This window comes from Molothrus aeneus, chromosome 8 (assembly GCF_037042795.1).
Source record: "Molothrus aeneus isolate 106 chromosome 8, BPBGC_Maene_1.0, whole genome shotgun sequence".
Taxonomy (NCBI): domain Eukaryota; kingdom Metazoa; phylum Chordata; class Aves; order Passeriformes; family Icteridae; genus Molothrus; species Molothrus aeneus.
The window spans coordinates 15,016,938-15,031,531 of record NC_089653.1 but is presented as its reverse complement, the minus strand read 5'-3'; the positions used below and the strand labels follow the sequence as shown (position 1 = coordinate 15,031,531).

The 14,594-nt window shown below is 38.8% G+C and overlaps 1 long non-coding RNA gene across 1 annotated transcript; it reads right to left on the bottom strand.

Annotated features, from left to right (window-relative positions):
* Positions 1-1,816: 1,816 nt before the first annotated feature.
* LOC136559172 (uncharacterized) lies at positions 1,817-7,249 on the bottom strand. Its single transcript, XR_010783980.1, has 3 exons — positions 7,178-7,249; positions 4,769-4,831; positions 1,817-2,055 (listed from the first exon to the last, which is right to left on the bottom strand). It is a non-coding gene; the product is annotated as an uncharacterized lncRNA (long non-coding RNA).
* Positions 7,250-14,594: the final 7,345 nt, after the last annotated feature.

Sequence of the window (14,594 nt, the reverse complement as noted above, 5' to 3'; positions counted from 1 at the left end):
CATAGAGTATTTCTGTAAGAATTGTGTTAATGGTCTCTGGGGCTTCTGCTTTTCTTATCAGAGGGAACATTTTGCCTGAAGGAGGGTTGGAGAGTTTGGAGCATGCTGTTTGGAGGGTGTAAGGCAAAGAGGAAAATCTTAGAGCATTTTTCAGATATAAAAGAAAAGGGCTTAAACTCATATTAGCGAACAGAATCTTCAAACCTGTTAGTGAAGCTCTATACAGAGCTGTAAACACCTGGCCATATTTTACAGAGAAAAACCCTGCTGCAAACAATACCAAAAATGGCTTTTATTTAGTTGTCATTTACATTCTACAGATTCTTTCTGCGAGCTCCACAAAACAACAGAGATAAAATATGTTGGCCCCCTCACCAGCAACCAAACATGAAACACAGTTCCTTCACCAACCTCCTGATTCAGAGGTCTTGCAAGGAAAACTGGCAGTTCCTTTATCCTTGATATAAAAAATGCTATGCATGGTCAGGCATTCAAAAATAGGAAGCTGAGTGTCAGATCTACCTACTCTCAAAACCAATATGAAAATAAAGTAATAGCAAGCACACAGAAGAGCCAGAAATAGGTTCAATTGCTCAGTACAATAGAAACATTCTCAATAAGAGCAGACCCTGAGCAAGTGCCCATAAACCTGACCTTTTGGAATTCCATTTGCCTGTGTGAGTTACAACAGACCTCTGACTGTTCCCATTCAACTCCCCCAAATTGTGAAGGGCACCGAAACCATTTCTATCATACTGACAATTATGTTAAGAGAAAGAGTAGTACTATGAGTACTGACAGAAAAATTACTATTTGCAATCTGCAATTTACCCAGCAGCAAAGGTTTCTACTCCTCCTCATATTCACTAGAAGGAGAACTGAATTTATGAACAAGCAAGTAATTCAGTTTTAAGGACTCTCCCCCAGGCAGAGAAATAGCAGCAATGCAGAGGACAGTTAGGAAAGGACAGAAGATACATGGCTAAAGTATCAGTGGGTTTTTCAGTTTCTCTGTTATTCAGCCCTTTGGTATTATTCTTAGCATTTATTTCATGCTCCAGTAAGCTTTGTTTATTGAGGTGATCACACAACTCTGCTGTCTTGAAAGAACAGCTGCCTTCTGGCTTCAGAGGAACAGATGAAATCTGATTAGGTTTAATATCTTTTCAGTATGCTCTTCAATAACCACCTGATGACACTCTTAAGGAAGTTAAAACCAGGCCACTTTGATTTTTAAGTCAGATTTAGCCCCCTCTGATGACATATTGAAAAGCTTACTTGAATCTGGCCCATCACCACTATTTTAATAATTTGCTTATCTAGTTTCTCAGCCCTTTGTAAATTATGAGATTTTTATCATTTGTAGAAATTTACTTCCAAGTGGATTGCTAGCACTGAGTACAAGGGCTGCAGGAAAAATCATCAATGATTGATGATCATACAAACAAACACCGTTGTTAATTTAAAATAAATGATTCAAGAAAAGATTAAATATGCATGTATACTTATAACTAGAAACAAAAGCATCAGCCCTTCACCACCTTTTAGGCAATAGAATGCCTAAAAGGCATTTAGAAATGCAAACCAGTGCAATTCAGCTACCTCTTCAACCAGCTTTCCTCATTCTCTTACTCGAGGAGCCAAATCCCTGCTTGGTGCAGAGGAGTATTCCACTGACACAAAGTTTGGTGGCAGCCAGACAACATTGCCTGACTCTTTCTGCCAGGTTAATACTATCAAAGGTGCCTGAGTGAGCACCTTTGATAGTATTAACCTGGCAGAAAGAGTTAGGCAAAGTGACTGAAGTGAGTGAAGGAATGAATAAACAGTAATGAAGCCTTTCCCCAAACAGAAAGCAATGTACATTCATGTCCTGTCTGTGAAAGGAGGGTCTTCAAGATAGTGAAGCACTGTTGGTTGTGCATGTAGGCAGATGCTTTTCACCCTCCTCTCAGTCTGCTTATTTTAGCTGTGGAAGTGGTCCAGAAAAGACTCGCGGATGACAAGGCTTGCACGGTTTCCTTGTTTCCACTGGAGTAACTTTAAAACCCATACCTGTAAAACAAACATGAAAAACAGAGAAAATAGAAAGATTTGTTTAATTGGGAGTGTGGAGAATGGCACAAAACTTTAATATCTGAGATTTAGCCATGTTTGTGTGGGCAGGCTTAGATTAGCAGTGATCTGAAAATAAACAGGGATGTGATGGCAATTTTTTTTTCTTTTTATTAGGTTGCTGGAGGTCACTGACTCCCAGCAGACTATTCTCCCTTTAGTGAGGGTGCTCAATCACTTCAAGTTTGCTGCTGCTGGAAGTTTCCATAGTCAGGTGAAGGTCTTCATAGACACAGGATGGTGCTACTGTCTCTCCAGAGTTTGAATTCTGTAATTGACACATTAAACAGTGTCTTCCCCTTACTATCATCACATTCTCCCTGTTTCCTGGTCAGAAGCCATAGATTGACATTAGAAGGAGAACTAAAGCATTTGCTTTCGGGGACAGCAATTGTTTCTGATGGAATGACAACAGAAACTTTCCAACTTCTAGGAAATCAGTGGTTTTGCTTCAAAAGAAGTAGCCAGTGTGGTTATGTATGGTTATACATAACCCTCTCCTCAAGCCACACTGAGCTGGTCTCCAAGTGGCTTTGCAGCTTGCCCAGGGCAATTGCCCAGCACAAAGAACAGTACAGAGCAAGGCTGAAAAACAGTCCCTGTGCTTTGCCTGCAGACTATAAAGCAAGTAATAGCCCACTAAAAAAGACAGCACAAGTCACCCAGAAATCTCATAGCAACCATACAAAACAAAGCCAACACTGTACAATTCCAGTCAAGAACCACACATTAAAACAGAAAAATTCAGCTTTGGGCAGTTGCTGCATTAGGCCCAAGCTTTTACAGCTGCCTCTCAATAAGAGTAGAAACCAATTCAGATCAAGCATTTTGATACAAGCAGATCTGAGGAAGTCATTTGCAGCAGAAAGATGTACCTTATATGGAAGCAAATAAACAACAATCCCTTACCAATAAAAGGTTTGGCTGCAGGTAAGGACAGGAGATGATTACAGTAAGCATGTTGAATGCTCTGAGAACCAGGGCAGAGTGTAATGATCATAAAGCAAAGATGATAAAGTATTATTGTGTTTGCAGCAGAGGAAAGCATTTCAGATTCCCTCAGTAGGAGATCTTTGTGGTGAATTTACAGGTTTTACTGGAGTGCTTCCTTTGTACTCCTTTCTGCCCCTCAGCACAATACCCTTCATTGCTCTGTGAGACCTCCTGCCCCTGCTTCCTTTCTGCCCCTCAGCACAATACCTTTCATTGCTCTGTGAGACCAGCATCACTGGACTCATCCCCAGGAAACAGCAGTTTGCTTTCAAAGGAACATTCTCTTTGCAAGCACTTTTAGTAGAGAGCTTTCATGCCTATGGCATGTAAAAAAGCCTGAAATACCCCCTATTTTGTCATCAGAAAGTACTCAGATTGAATAGTAAGAGCTGTGCTGATCACATGAAGTCTCAGTAATGTGGAAAGGGCACAGGATCAGGCAGGCAGCAGCAGTGCAATCCAGCTCAGGCCAGGAGTGCCAGAAGCCACCTCTGTGCCTCTGGCATTGCACATCCCCCCAGGCCTTGTGGGCCAGCTGGGAACCTGCTATTGCCCAAGTCCCCAGTTGCTACTACACCTGCTGATTAAATGAGGAGCCCCAGACAGCTCTAAACCCCTGACCCATAATAATTCTGCAATTTGTTCACTGCTCCTGGTACCAATGGGACTCTGCCCATAAAACAGAGCCCATGATTCAGCACTGGGAGACTGGGCAGGAAGGAAAGACTCCAGTTAAAGGAAAACTGTAGAGTAACACAAAGATTTTTAGATCATCTAAGTTATCTAAATATAAAAAGTAATCAAGCATTTAAGATATTTTATCAGCTAGAATGAATTTGTTCAGAACTTCAAATTAGTGATTTTATGATTAAAATATTCGAAATAGGAAATAAAGTATTTTAGATCTAATTCTTTATCTTTAGAGTTTAACAGAAGTTAACAGCTAGACATTTTATTGAAATTAGAAACATTAAGATTTAAGATACAAGATAGATACAAGATTTAAGATAGAAACATTAACATTTAAGATTTAAGATTCTAAAGAGCATACTAATCCTTTTATCCTAGACTTGTTCATGGTTTGGCTTTTTTTCCACTGGGGTCTCACTGAAACCAGAGATATTATGTACTTTTACTTGCACGGTCTTTAGATGCCCATATTTAGAACAAATTCAGTCTCAGCTAATTCTTGTTCCTGGTAGAGCTGTGGGTTCAAAAATTGGATTTTTGGGAATTTACAGAACCACACTTTGGCTGATCTCTCAAAACATAAAGATGAATGCAGGCACAGATGAATGGTGATGGAATACAGCAGGGCAAAGCCAGGATAATATTTCACTTCTGCAACTGTTCTTATCAATGAGGAACACTGACACTCCTTTAATCAGACTTGAGCACAGTTCTTTTGATTGTTTTATACTATGGGCATTAAATGGGTTCTAATCTTTTCTAATCTTATTTCTTCCCAATCCAAACACTCAGTAAGTTTCTTAAAAAAAAGAGAACAAGTTCTCAGTGATTCAATGAAGCTAATATTTACCTGCATGGAAAATTAGGTGAAGTTTGCAGATGGAAAAAAACCAGAGTGCTGTGATTTCTCTCTTATGATTCATAAGAGAGAGATCACCTAATTCATCTAATGAAACTGTAAACCTTTTACCTTTATGTGGATTTTTGTTGACTGTGGATGCTTTTGAACAGCAGCGTCTTCTAACCCTTTGACCTAAGGGTGAAAAATAATTCATTATCAGTGGAGACAGGTAATGCAAATAACTGTATTTACCACTGACATCCTTGTGTAGAGGGATCTGTAAAACAAAGGATTATCATGACTGATTTTCAGATCTCTGCACAGCTTTGTCCCTAGTGTGGAACAGAAAATTATTTGCTCTTTTCTATCATTACTCATAGATGCATCAGATACACATTGTAAAGATTTCTTTATCCTTCCAAATGTCACACTGGCAGGCAATACAATTACAGTTACACCACTTTAAGGAAATAGAAAAAATTACCAACAGGAAAAAAGAGCATCTCAGTGTCCAGATGCACCAGAGTGTAGAATAAACTGCTTTGGATGGGCAAAGCCACTGAAATATTCCCTCCCACCACACCTAAATAAGTGAGCTGTTGACTACAGTTGACCACAGTGCTGGTCACAATAAAGGGGGAAAAAAAAGGTTTACTCTGGAGCTGGGGGAGAGCAGAAAGGACAGAGACAGATGATTTCTCATCAACAAAATCTAATATATGGTCAATGTTTCTGGAAATCACTGAGGCACAGTTTACAGCCAAGGCTGGTGATGGAAGCTGAGTTTAGTTCTGATAATTTAGTTAGATAACAGTTCTCATAATTTAGTTCTGATGTAACAGAGCAATGGTTTAACATGCAAAGTGCATTTATCTTGCACAACCAGACACTTTACTTTGACATCAGTGCTTACAGATAAGTAAGAGTGTCCTTTGCACGTTTCCTCCCCACCTTCTGACTCATGAAAGAACCATGCACATCAACAGGAAGGAAACGCTACTATGGGAATGACAGGTATTTATTTGTGTTTTATTGATATGGCCATCTCCTGTCCTTCCTGCACAGGCTTCCTTTATGCTCCTGAAGACACTTCAAGAAAGTCTCCAACTGCCCTTGCACTGTTCCTAAAGTTTTTCTCAAGGGTTATGGAAAAACCTGAATAAAAAGAAGCAAAAAAGGCAAAGAGAGCAGAAGGGCTTCAGCTACCACTGCTCTGGCAAATAGCTCTACCAGCACAGACACCAGTAAATGACAAAACTGGGCAGCTGACTTAACCAATTAGAAAAACAGCTTCCACATCTTTCTCCATGCTCATATTTACCCATAAAGCAATTCCTAAAAGGTTTCTAGAAAATATCAAGCATGGCAAGTCTGCTGTTCCTGATCTTTGGACACTTAGCTTATTTGTTTATCTCACATTTACTCTCTATATCTTGTATAAAATACACATTGTAAAAATCATGGTGAGTCTCAGAGATTTACAATATCAAACCTCAAGTCTGCACAGGTAACTCTAGATTGCACCTCTCAATTTAAAAATGCTACTGAACTGTCCTTCTGCAAATGCACAATGACATCTGCAGAGAGGTGGCTATAGACAGATGGAAAATCCTCTGTTTTCAGGAATTTAATTGCTCTGTGAATTCGGAATACTGCAAAATGGTAACTAAGTGCCTCAAGATACTGCAGATGAAGTGTGGATTATCAGTGGTAAAAAAAACCCAACCAAAAAAAAAACCAAAGGAAAACAAAGTTTAGACTGATTGAAGATCAGAAGAATTACTGAAGAACAGTTTCACTGTTCTATAAAGAACTTATCATATACTCTGTTAACCTGACTGATTCATGTTCCCTTATTTCATATGGGTAGAAGCTTTTTCCATTAACACATTTCCCACTTCTGACAAAATTATACTATTTTTACATTGGTGGATGCTTGGTTATCTACTGGGAAAATATAATGGGAAATATAATAGGAAGCATTTTCAGAAGAGCAGATTTCAGAATACAGATTAAGGTAAAAGTTAATCATGCTGTGCAACAGGCTATAGCAGAGGAAACACTACTGTACAAACCAAAGCACTGATATGCTACCACATTCTGCAGTCTAAGACCTTTTCTAAGTTCAATCCTCCTTTTCATTGTCAAGCTCTGTTTGTTTCCTTTAATTAAAATCAACATAGCAAATAAGCATTTTATATAAAAAAAGAAAAGAGAGGAAAAGAGAAAGCTGTGTTAGAAGACTATAATACTGTACCTTCTGCAGCAAAGACATTGAGGCACAAAAGACAGAGAAACAAAAAGCCACAAAGTGCCAGGAGCTTCATCCTTCCAAGGAGACGTTTCCGAGGAGGCTGAAGGTGTGTCTTTGTCTCCTCCAGCACCTCAGCTTTTTATAAGACAGAGTGAAAGGAATATTACATTCAGAATGGGTGGAGAGTTGGCCTTTGTATTGCACCTCAACAGACAAAAAGAAACAGCACTTCCTAGTTGAAGAAGCAATTTACTCAGAATGAGGCAAGATAGAGAGTTCCTTACCAGTTACACAGGAGCTTGAAGATTAAGTACACAGGGATGTTCTGAGGCAGAATCCTTGTCCTGATCTACACAGCAGCCTCTCCAGAGGACCTGGTGTGCTCCTCTGCATGCTTGGAAAGGGAGAGAGTACAGTAGAACTGAATCTGTGTGGACAGTGATTGGGGCTTGAAAAGGCAAACCAAACCCACGGTGTTTTAATCAAAGCAATTGCCAGTCTGTTGTTACCATAATTAACAAGACAGCTGGTTAAGCACCAGATTTCTGAGTTTATTATTAACATCTCAGTTTCTGTTATATCTGGATAATTAAGTTGTGAAGATTCCAGCTAACAGTTAAGATTAAGAAGTCATCAAATTCAACATAGTATCAAGGTTCACAGAGTGTACTTTAAAAAAAAAAAGTCCTTCAAGGAGGGATCAACTATAGAGCTGTGTCACTTAAAAAGGCAAAAAAGTTCAGGTTTGAGAGCATTCAATTCTCCCAGCTTAATCTGGTAAGATTTGGGTCTCTAACAACAGAATATGTTAAAAGCCATGTAGCCTTAAAAGGTGGGAGCAGTATCTGCAAGCCACCCAGACTTGGAATTACAGCAGGATAGAAGGCTTCACTCTGGTGCACAAATATTGCTCCCAGCCCCAGTTTTAAAGGTTTCCTATTTCAGGTTTGGATTTGGCTTGTTTCTTGCATTCACCAGCAGCCTTCCAAATTGGGTCACCCTTTTATCTACCAAATTTAGCCCCAAAAGCTTATTTCTGCAGTCCTACCTAGCAATATCCATAGATGGTGAAGATCACTAATACCTGTCAGCCTTTTTCGTTTGCCAAGGCCGGTATTAGCAAGGTTCAGGAATCAAATCACTAACAAAACTAGCTACAAGATAGAATTACCTTCAAAGTGCTTTATGAAAGCCTGCCTCACACTGGCACACCTTGTTCAGCCTGTAGTAAGGCTGTTAGTTCACCTAAGTCAGGAGGGACTTCTACAGTTCAGTTGATGCAGAGAAAGATGAATGACAACAATGTTGTTGTTATGATCTCAGGCTTCTTTTGAATATTGAAACATATAGGTGTGAGTCCTCATTTTGTAGTTTTAAAGTCAACATTTTGCTGGTTAAGACTTAACCAAATAACATAAATCCCAACATAAATTGAGCATGTAAAATGGAGCTGGTCAGCCTTCTCACAAAGGTTTGCAGAAAATCTGAAATGTAAATAAGGCACAAGAAAGGGTTGGTAGGAGAGTAATTTTTCTGCAACACTCAATCAGGCTGAGTAGTGGTAGCACTGAAGCAAGGATTTCACTTGGTGACTACAGTATTTTATCTCCATTATACTTTCTGAGAAAGTTCCAGACAAGCTCATGTACCGAGGAAAGTGAGTGAATGGCTGTGTGGGGCTCAGTTGCCAGCTGGGGTTAAACCACATACTCAAATAATTTTTCATGTATTTTTAGCCTTAACTAGAACCATCACCCTCTCTTTTTGTGTGCATGATAAGAAATAAAAAGTGAATACAGAAAAGTAACCAGATAAGATGGGAGATGACTTGCAAAACAGAACCTCATCACGTGATGGCTATTGACATTTCCAACTTGCTCATTTAAACAAAAAGTGCTGCCAACAGCACTACCCCATCTTTCTTTTGAAATATTTACAACATAATATTGGGCAATGCAAGTTATTTACAAAGACTTGTTTTTCTAAGTATACATCACTGCACTGTGACTTTACCAATCAATCACCCCAAGCAAGAAAACAGCATGTGCTACCTGAATGCCCCACTTGTTTTCTGCGTGGAAGAGGCAGGCTGCTACTTGGTCTCTGTTACAACAATCCAAGCCTTCCAGCTACTATGAGGGGAAATGAGGCACACCTGTACAGTCATCACTGCACACCCAAAAGCCCCAGAGAGGGGTTTGATAGGAACAAGAACAAGTGCCCATTTTTTCAAGGACAGCATCTGTTTCAGGAGTTTGTCCTGTCTTACTGTCAGCCTGCTCTAGGAACGCAAACAGAAAACCCGAAACTTTCTAAAACTAAAATACTGCATGGATTTATCAAAATAACTTCTTGGGGTGAGGATATTGTAATTTATTTGTTTATTTTCACCAATTGAGAGGTCTAGTTGCAAACCTTGAGAGATTCTTTTGAATAGGTATTGGGGTCCATGCACTATATTTTGCTTAGCAGTTTTGAGAAGAAACATAGCTGAGGAAGACTTTTCCTTCTAACCTGAATACTTTCAGAAGAAATTCCTGTGCTTTTTATCTTAAATTTCAGGCTGCAAAGTTGATAATTGCTGTGGTTAAACCCTGTAATTCTTAATGCCCTGTTTCATATGTGTCTATAAATGCTAATATTACAGGAAATGTTAAGCAAACTGAAAAGGGAAGACTAGAAGCAATGACCTAGCATAATCTTTAGACTTGCCCTGAGATAAAAGTTTTTACCAAATAAGGCTGTGGACTATACAAAATAATGAGACACAATTGTGTAAAGGGAGTGGCTGGAGACAGGAGAGGGAATAAAACCAGAGATTAATAAATAATCTCTGCTAACCTGTGTCCTTAGGGTCTGTCAGCTGGAAGTCTGAAGCATCTGTATGATAGTCTCCTGTAGACATGAATTTTATGAAATGAGCAGCAGCTGCTGTACATCTTTCCAGTTGAAAAAAAGGTTGAAATTGAGTGCAGAGGTATTTCTGAATCATCCAGGGAAATAAGGGATGCATCCTGAGATTTGCATTATGTTCCCATTAATGGTGTTCAAAAGCCACATAGGATGTCTCTCAAAGTCTTAAAGAAAGTACTTTGATTCCTAAAATTAAATTAAGGCATGATCCAGAGTCTCCTTTTGTGCTTGCCAAAACTCTTAAATTTGCAATCTTTATTTCTGGAAGTGGTATGTTAATATAAGATTCACTAATATTTTTTAAAGGTCATGCCAATCTAAGAAGAATCTGCATTTTGTAAATGAAAATTTCTTCTAACCAGGTTGAAACAGCTGTTTGTGACATAAGGAGAATAACACAGTTGGAGCAAATGATCTTGTTAAATTTAGAGCTAAATGAAACTAACTTTTGAGCTGCTAGAAGGTAGGAAACATTAAGAACTTTAAGGATACAAAGTTAATTTAATTCAACCTAGACCGCTTATGGGGAACCAACATAGTTATCCAGGAGCATGTGTGGGTCTGTTTTTGAAGGAGGGAACATAGTGTAGAAACTGAAGGCTGCAGGAGCAGTCAGGCTATGAGAAGCAGTAATGACAACATGTGGGACATACTAACTATACTAACTAACAAAGATCAGAATGAAGAGCAGGACTGAGGTTATAATTTCTCCTAGCAGTTTATGGTGAGCTGATAAACACTTGGAAGACTGTCCTGGAACAGCGTTTAAAGCATCTTTGACACAGCTTTTTCAATGAGTGTCCTGCCACTCACACTGCACCTGCAAGTAAAGCCTCTGCAGAGCTGCCAGCTGGTGTGTTTGTGAATCTCATGTGTGCTGTTCAGGGTGTCCAGGCTCTGTGTGCTCACTCCATTCTCTTCACAGGTCACTGTTCTAGATAGTTCTATTAAAATGGAACTTGCAGCTGTTTTTATTTTGCTTGGTTTTAACTTTCCTCCTGCTGGGAATGTGGCAAACATGAAAAAACAGAAAAAACTGTTTTCCCTTTTTCCCTGCTTAGTTCATGTGTTCTCTCTAGTTTTTCAAGCCTTCGATGTGGTTTATCTGGTTGCTGTAGGCCTCTAAACAGCATAATGAAATGAGGCAAGGGTTCAGGCCAAAAAATTTCCATTAGGTGCAGTGTTCATTGTACTATGTGTGATGGAAACATTTCTTTGTGGTAGCCCAGTCTTCTAGTTCAGGCAAGACGTGATTGAAGAGACTGTTTTTGACAGGTAATCTGCCGGAGCTCACACTTCCATGATGAGAGGAGCTGTGTAACCTTCTCATTATGGAGTGTAACCTTCTCATTAAGGAGGCAGATCTGTTCCCACTGCATGTTACTTCCCCCAAAGCAGGGAAAAAACAGGGACCCAAGCAGGGAAGATTATCCCTCTTGCCACTTACCATAGCTCTAAAGGATGTGTCCTTGTTTCATTTAGCACTTTGTTTTTCAGAAAGATGATAGAAGAATATGAAGTCTATCTGGTCTTCTGTACAAAGTAAGGAGTCCAGCTGCCCAATGCTTAATTCCAGAAAACTTAGAAGAAGTGAAGTGGTACAATGACAGATATCTGGGCAGGCATCTCACTCTTCTTCCTCCTGAATAGATAAGATGTTTACTTCAGCTGGCAAGCCTCCAAAATAGAAAATACTGTGCAGATGTCAGCCCCTAGGCTTTTGGAAAGATTTTGAGATTGTTCTGCATATTAATCTCTTTCTTGAAGACATGAATAAGCCTTGTCTCTGCTATCTGATAGGAGATGGTTGCAGAGATAACAGAGTGTTTTGTCCTGATGCTGTTACTTGGCCACTCTCACCTCTTTCTGGTTATTCTGTACGTTGTAGATATGCTAATCATTTCATACAAACAAAATTAGTTGGTAATAAAGTCCAGAACTTGAACTAAGGAATTTAGAGGCTAAAGATCTTTTCATTTCTAAAATGGTATGATTTTCAAGTTTTCTTCCTGCCACCTCTGACAGAGAGACATTTGAGGAGAATGCTCCATTGTCGATTTACTGTCAGCTTGCTAAAATCCCATGATCCAGTTTACTGGGCAGTATTTCAGTGCATTGAACACAGTCTGTCCACCAAAGCATTTATGGTCACCTCAGTTTACTTCATGTGACTAGGAAGCAGTAAAAGAAGAAAAGACTTCAGCAGCAATGGCTTTACTTTCAGGTGAAAATTTGATGGGATAGGAGAACTCTGCTGAAGTTTTTAAGAGCCCAAGTTCTGTATGAATCCATCTGTGTATAAGACATAAGAAGAGTGAGATTTTTGCATTTCAGCTTAACTAGTTGTTTTCATCCCCTTGGGACTCAAATATAATTTGTAAAACACATGTGGAATTTTGTTTTCTCACACTGTCTTGGGCAGGAGGAGGAATCTGATCAATGGCTCTTGCTCCTATAAGTTCTTCAGAAGTCCCTAAGGAATGTAGTGCTACAAGGCATGCAATTTCTGTTTGCTTTTGCAGTTTGTTGGGGTTTTTTAACTTGTAACATCATTTTTCTTAGAAAAGATGGTGATGGATGAGGATGTATTGCACTGCTTCAGAAGAAAAAAAGAGATCTTCATCTCTGAATGGACATCACAACAGTCAGGAATAAGGTGAGTTGGTAGGGTCTGTAGATGTGCAACATCTCATGTCCATACTAGGTGGGATGATGAAGTGATTTTACACTTGCAGGCAGTAAAGGAAGACCTGTAACTCCAAGGCCATTACCTCAACACAAGTACATTATCATGCCTCTGCTATCTGACCATTGCAGTGGTGCTGAGTTAGTGTCCAGGAAGAAGTCTGGTACTTCCATAGATATGCAGACCACTATGCAATTTATAAAAATGTAAAGTTGGTCTTTTTCATGGAGTTCCATTTAATCTTGGCCTTTCCAGTTAAAATTTAGATTAAATTTTTTCTCTGGTAGTGGCTAGAAGCTTTTCATTTTCTTCCCTATGCCACTTTAATTTTTGTTGACCAACATTACAAGAATGTGATGTTATGCTTTTTCTTTAGCGGAAACTGTGATAATTAAAAAAACAGTTTCAGTAGTTCTTTTTGGCGATCTTCACTAGCAAGAATACAAATTGTAATTATGTACTACATAATGTATTACAAAGTTGCTCATTCACAGAAGGAAAAACAAACACGAATACAGTGTAGTGAAGGTTTAGCTCCTGTGCACAAGCTCATAAAAGAAATGCCTTACAGCAGTACTAAAGATTTGTTCAGAAGCTTAATGATGTCTGCAGGCACACACCAAATGGTGTCAGAACTGAGTGAAGGAATTAACAAAGATGGTATTTTCTGGACCTACTCCTATTCATCACTGGCAAAGGAGAGGTGGTTAGATCTAAAAGCCATCATTGTCAGACATGCTGGGTTTGTGTTTGCCAGCTCTGTGTGGTATTAGGAAAAATGGGGTGGGTGAATGCTGGGCTAGTGACTCATGTCACACCTTGTGCCACAAGGTCATGTGCCTTTGCAGCAGCTGCCCCTGTAGTGCCAGGTGAAAGGTCTGAGCAGCCACCCCCACCACGGCTGCCACAGACTGATGGATTATTTCCTGTGTTGCAAGAGCCTGTCTTGCTTTCCCCATCTCTCTTTCTTATGATGACTAATTTGAAATAAAAATAAAATAAATAAAAATCCAGTTCTTACTTAAATACTCTTTTTTATTTTCAGATGGTCTATTTCAAAATTTGAAATGAACTTATGGCAACAATTTCTAAATTCCAAGTTTGCTATAAACTGAAGTTCAAGCAAAATTATGCTGTATTCCTAAATTATTTTCAAATGTTGAAGAGTTAAAAAAAATTTCTATTCTTTAATGACAGCAGTAATAGGAAGGAATAATCTTTGTCTTGGGACCGATTCAAGTGACATAAAGATATCAGGCACACCCTATTTGCTTGTGTTACAAGCGAACTATTATAAAGGTTTTATGATGGTTTTATCTGACAGCTTTTAGCAGCATTAGAGGTGGGGCAAGCTGGATGAAAGTTGCAAAGCTACTTACATTCAATAATTTAATTAGGTGAGATCTAAATTTCATGTTGCATTCTGCTATGCAGACTTAAAATACTTGTCAGTTGAACCTGGCCTCCTTAATTATACTAGGTGACGCTGAAGAACACTTTCTTAGGAAAAGAATTGCTTTATAATATTAAATTGAAGTAAATTATTAAATATAATAGAGATGATAATTTAGATCATAATTTAAAAGGAGAATTACTTCAAACATCATGAAAATCCATAGAAACCATTTATAATCAGTAGAAAAGATCAGAATTTAATTAAATTGTGGACTAAACACAGTATTTACGTCTTTAATGTCCTCTGGCACACAGGTGGGGAATTTTTAGGCAAATTCAATTTATGTATTGATGAATCACACCTGACCTGCAAAAAAAATCCCCCGGAGTTTCATGATCCTAAGTAGGTCTGCCAGGAGTCACTGACAGTAGTCCTGGCTTTAGATGTCCATCTGCCATTAATCAGAGCTGTCTTAATTAAGGTATATCTTACTTTTTGACTTAAGACTTCAAATGTAAAGGAAAAACTAAATTTTTTTTCTTGTTTTGGAGACAAACACTAGGAAAATACTGCTAGTGTTGTAATGTCATCCACAGAAGCCAAGTCACACCTTTCCACAAGACTGAGCACAAGTGATGCTCATGTTTCTTCAGGCACTATTTCTCAAAAGGTTATTAGATTTCCTCTAGGGCTCATTTTCATGCAA